The sequence below is a fragment of the Alexandromys fortis genome, unplaced genomic scaffold (genome assembly GCF_014885135.2).
Source record: "Alexandromys fortis isolate MF-2015 unplaced genomic scaffold, M_Fortis_MF-2015_v1.1 scaffold_47, whole genome shotgun sequence".
Classification (NCBI taxonomy): Eukaryota; Metazoa; Chordata; class Mammalia; order Rodentia; family Cricetidae; genus Alexandromys; species Alexandromys fortis.
Genome location: NW_026067957.1, coordinates 7,174,868 through 7,180,958, shown reverse-complemented (window position 1 = coordinate 7,180,958; position 6,091 = coordinate 7,174,868).

Here is a 6,091-nt window from a genome sequence, read left to right as displayed (position 1 = left end):
GTTCAATGTCCTTTATTTATGGCTAGAAACCAAATATGAGTGAGAACATCCCATGTTCCTCTTTTTGGGTCTGGCTTACCTCACTCAGGATGGTGTTTTCTATTTCCATCCATTTGCCTGCAAACTTCAAGAAGTCCTTATTTTTTACTGCTGAGTAGTACTCTAATATGTATATATTCCATACTTTCTTCATCCATTCTTCAATTGAAGGGCATCTAGGTTGTTTCCAGGTTCTGGCTATTACAAACAATGTTGCTATAAACATAAGAAGTTAAGCTTTCATTATTTGCAGATGATATGATAGTATACATAAGCGACCCTTAAAACTCTACCAAAGAACTCCTACAGCTGATAAGTTTTTTAATAAACTGTATAGCACACAAAACAGAAAAAAAGAGATAACAAACAAACAAAAAGCAAACAAGCAAAAGAGAAAATAACAAATACAGAGGAACCCTAAAACACCAGATAATGGCAACTTCAGCTGTAGTCATTTTGTTAAATTTCCAAAGGAAAAAATAAATTAAATATTATGTATATACATTTGTCCAAGAATAAATTCTTTTCCTCCTCAGAGATAAATATCCCAAATGCTATGATCCTAAATCCTATATGTTAATCATAGAAGACAAATTTTTATGATATTTTGACACGTTTGTACTGCTAGACTTCACTAAAGCATATGAAGCACACATGTTACCCTGACAGCAAAGAAATGAAAATTATGCACTATATATATTTTCCAGTGGCATCTTTGTAGACATTGCCAGTATCTGAGCTGTTAGAACATGGTTGAATGTCAATTTTGTGCAGAAATGTTAAAGGAGGTTTATTATAGTGCTGAATATTTCTGGCCATAAATTTTACTATGCAGAAAAAGGAAACTTTCTCCAAACACGAAATTTTATAAACACTCATTAATTCTTCAATATAGCATAAAATTTATAGTCTACATATTTCATTATTACTGATATAAGTGTTTCCCCTCAAAACAAAAATTATAACACATCAACATTGTGATTTTCAGTAAATAATTTAATGGCAATTTCTTTTCTCGGTTTAAAAAAAGTGGCTAAAAAATAGGATGGTCCAGTGTAACACTATTTAGTATCTTGTAAAAATTGTCGGTTCAACTGAAGGAAGTGAAAACATTAATGACTATTGGAATTATTTTCATAGTTCTATCATTTTGTTTTATCATTTTATCATACCACACTCACCTATTTGTCAAGAATGACACTAAGATCACTGATAAGCCATTCTCACAACTGAAGTAAGCTGAAAAATGTTCCTATTTATGTCTTTTATTTGCTTCTAATATTTACATGGTAATTTTAATAAAAGAATTACAATTCTCTATAACATAGATACTCATTATTAAAATATTTGAGATATTACATAGTTTAGATTTAACTCTAGGAATGTCCCCACAAATATATACATACGCATACATATATACATACATATACACACATAAACACATGCATGCACATACATGTACAATGGGATATATTAAGGGATGGAAGACAAGTCTAAACATAATATTCTTACATCATGGCAAAAAATGAAAAGAGGGGAGCTTTATTTTTATTCATATCCCTAAAATTCAGTAAAATAGAATTCCAGGGTGCAAGAACTATCTAAACAATTGTGTAAATCCTCACATTTGTTTACATTACCATCCATAGCTGAGTTAACTCATCTTTTTCCTAAAAGTAAAATTGTACTGGTCACTGAAAGAATAATATGGTGCACATTAATATAACATAATATATAATGCTAAATATTAAGTTAGCCATGTTTAAAATTATGTGTGAATGGATAATATTTGATTTTACCACAAGTTTTAGTCAGTGTCCTATTATTGTGAAAAGATGCCATAACACATTGGGGTTGTTTATAATTTCAGAGGTTCAGTCCATTATCATCTTTGGTGTGAAGCAGACAGTCATGGTTTTGGAGAAGTGGCTGAGAGTTCTACATCCTGACCTTCAGGCAGACTCTGAGCATGCATGGCATGGGCATTTGAAACCTGAAACACACAATCACTGATACTTTTCCTCCAAAAAGGCTACACATCCTTATCTTTTTATTAAACAGTGCCACTTCTTGATGTCCAAATATTCGTATATAGGAGCTCATAGGAGCCCTTCTGCCACACTCAACTCCCTGCCACCCATAGGCAGGTAGCCATATCATAATAAAAAATTGAATTCACTCCAAATATGAAAGTCCTTATAATCTATCACCTATTTTTTCAGCACCATGTTTTCCTTCTTGCTACCATGCTTATTGTCATGATGATAATGGACTCAATCAACGGACTAAATCTCTGAAACTTTAAGCCAACCCCAGTAAAACACATTCCTTTATAAGAGTTGCTGTAGTCAAGGTGTTTCTTCTTAGCAAGAGAATCCCTAGATAACACTGTTGGGTAGGACTATTTCACTCCCTTACAAGACTGTATGACCTTAACATGTACCCTGAGACAGCCCTCAGGGAGGATGATTTCAAGTGAGACTGAGCTAAGATGACCTAGGTCCTATGTCTTCAGCAGTAATGCCTTAGATAGGTTTTCTATTGCTACGAAGAGAACCATGATGGTTGCAACTCTTACAAAGAAAACATTTAATTGGGTGGCTTTCAATGCATAGATTCAGTCCATTATCATCATGGTGTGACACAGTGGCATACAAGCAGACATAGAGCTGGAGAAAGGGCTTAGAGTTTTATACATTGATATACAGGAAACAGGGAGTGATCTGAGACACTGGGTGCATGTTGAACATTAGAGATGTTGTAGTTCACCTACACAGTGACACTCTTCCTCCAAGACCACCACACCAATTCAAAACACACACACACATACACACACACACACACACACACACACACATCTCCTAATGAAATTAGGGGTGTCAATGAGATTAGGGTTGTCAATTATATTTAAACTATCACATTCCATTCCCTGACACTCATAATCTAAATATATCAAAAAACAAAATACATTTATTTCAATTTCAAAGTCTCATTGTCTATCACAAACTTAACACTTTTTAAAAATCCAATGTCCTTTCTGAGATTCATGAAATCTCATAACTGTAATCACCTGCAAAATCAAAATTAAAAATCCAGATCACATACTTCAACATATAATGGCAGATGATATATATTACCAGTCCAAAATATAGAGAGGAGAGCTTAGTGAGGAAATACTGTACCAAAGCAAGATCAAAAACCATCTGTGCAAACTCCAAACTCTTTAGCTCCATGTATGATGTCAAAATGTTCTTTAAATCTCAAATTCCTTTCATTTCTTTTTTTTAACTCCAACATACTCATTTCTCTTGGGTTGTTTCCTAACATGCAGCTTTCCTCATCAAGCATCTCCTAATTCTGGCATCTCTAATATCTTGTTGTCTCTAAGGTAAGCCAGGCTCCATCTTTATAGGTTCACACAATTACCTCCCCGGTCCTCCATTCATGGGATACCCCTAAACTTGCCTGGCCTCAGTGTCTTTCCTTAGTTATGGAGGAAGAATCCATAACCCTTTTCTTCTCTGCTTAACTCTAAAGCCAGAACCCCATGGCCAATGATGCCAAGTTCTGCCTTTTGTTGGTGTTGGAACATGGCTTCCTCTTTCAATTAAGTCTTCACTAGTTTTATATTTTCCATAGTTTCCATCACTGTCTAAGCTTGATTGTCCTCAAACTGGATCTATAAACCAGGCTGGCCTACAACTTAAGAAATCTTTCTGCCTCTGCCTCTGAAGTGCTGGGATTAAAGGTGTTAAGACTACCCTTAATTCCTTTTCAAGACTTGGAAAATTAGCTGGGTGGGACCTTGTCCTGAGGTTACTAAGAATTTTATTCCATTTCTTAATCTGTTCATCACATTAAACAGAGGAATTAGATTCATTCTACTACTCGTTCTCTTTGTCTCCTCAGATTGTGTATCTTACATTTTTTCCTTGCTCAGTTTGATCCTTTTCACTATAGATCTTCTTTACACTTAACATTAATAACCACAATACAGATTCAATACTAGGCTGTTATGAGATTTCCACTGCCAATGGAATTAATCAAAAACTCTTCACTTTAGCATTAGTCAAATGCTTCAAACAAGGGCAGAAAGCAGTGACATTCTTTACCAAAGTATAACAAGACTGATCTCTAGGACACATCCTAACATTCTTCTCCTGTAAAACCCCTTGATATAGGCACCCATAGTTCATCAAATCACACTTAGCACCACTGTCTTCCATGTTCCTATTAGGATAGTCCAATAAACAACAATTAAAGCATTCAATTGTTTTTTTTTTCTTATCCACACTCCCAACGTTCATATTCTTTCAAGCAAAAGCATTGCCAGGCCTATGACAGCAATACCCCAGTCCCTGGCACCCACATATGTCTTAGTTATGGTTTCTTTTGCTGTGAAGTGTAAAGGAATACTCCACAGCATATAATCATTGTCTAGTATCTAAATCATAATACACCTCAGTATTTGACATTTCAAGTGGACTTATACTTGCGCATACACTTTCAAGTTGTGGCTTTCTCTTCTTTTGCCACCTCCAACTTCAGGTTAGCTGTGAGCTACAGTCATGAAGAAATGATGTTGGATTGGTGTGTTCTTCTATTGGGAAACTATTGGTCCTCCTGTCTCCATAAGCTGATACTTTTAGGGTTTCTAGAATAGGAGGGAGAGGAATTAAAAACGTAAATAAATAAATAATCAAATAAATAAACTCTTTTCTTATAGATATTCTATAAGTGATTTCTTAGCCTTATCTTACTTGTCAGAATTTTAAAGTATATTTTTTTCTTTAATAAAGTTTTTTTTTCAGAGCTCTTCTCCCTCTGTTTCAACTGCAGTTCTGTGAAATGAATGAATATTGTTCTAATATGACTACTCATCACTAAAATCTCCTTGTTTCTGGAAATCTACCTTCAACTTTTTCAACTGTGTAGTCCTGGCTTTTCCTTGTCTTTCTCTTGCAGAGCTCACTTTTAAATACAGCCTTTTCATGTTGGAAAAAAAAAATGCAATCACGATATTCTGCAGTTCTTGGGCTCTGGAGGCTTTTCAAAATTTAATTATTTACTCTGATATTTTACCTTCAAATAGACAGCTTCTACTGTGTATTTAGAAGTTGTGGCTTGAGAGTGATAGTGTAACTCACTCTATTGTTTTGATATCCTCTTTCCATATCTGATATTCTGTTTCCTCCCCTTGAGGTGATGAATGTTCTCCAAGCTTACTATTCACTGTGGGATTCCTGTACTTTAATAAAATACGTGTTCTATAATGTCATTTTGATATATTTTAGATGAAATGTTCTATTTACACACTTTCAATGTCAACTACATTTTATGCACTTATCCATCACAAAAAAGTAAATAGAAATGTTTCAGAGTTAAAGATATAAGAACAATAACTTTTCTAAATTCAGTCACGATTCATGTATCTATTTTTCTGCATTCTGTTTTCCATCATCACCTTATATTACTCTTCATGGTCTCCTTTCTAACTGTCCTACTCTACCCTCTATTAATTTATAATCAACAATATAGTCTCAGGAAGAAAAATTAAGAACCTTATCACACTTATCATAATAGTTCCAAAAAGTTAAGTCATTCAGAAAACACATAACCAAAGAAATAAAATACCTCTATACGAATTTTTGGGATACTGAAAAGGGTAGTTAAAATGGATTTCAGAAAAATGAAATATCTCCTGTTGTAAGGAGGCCACTTGTACATTTCCTGGCTGCCCAAACTCCCAAAATAATCACAAAGAAATCATATTATTTAAATCACTGTTTGGCCCATTAGCTCTAGCTTCTTATTCATTAACTCTTACATCTTAATTTAACCAATCTCTATTAATCTATGCATCACCACAAGGTCGTGGCCTAACAGCAAAACTTTAGCACATCTGTCTCCAGCAGTGGCTACATGTCTTCTCTCTGACTCCACCTTCCTTCTCCCACCATATAGTTTAGTTTTCCCTGCCTATCAAGCCCATCACGTCAAACCAGTTTCTTTATTAACCAATGGTATTCACAGCCTACAGAAGGGAATCCCA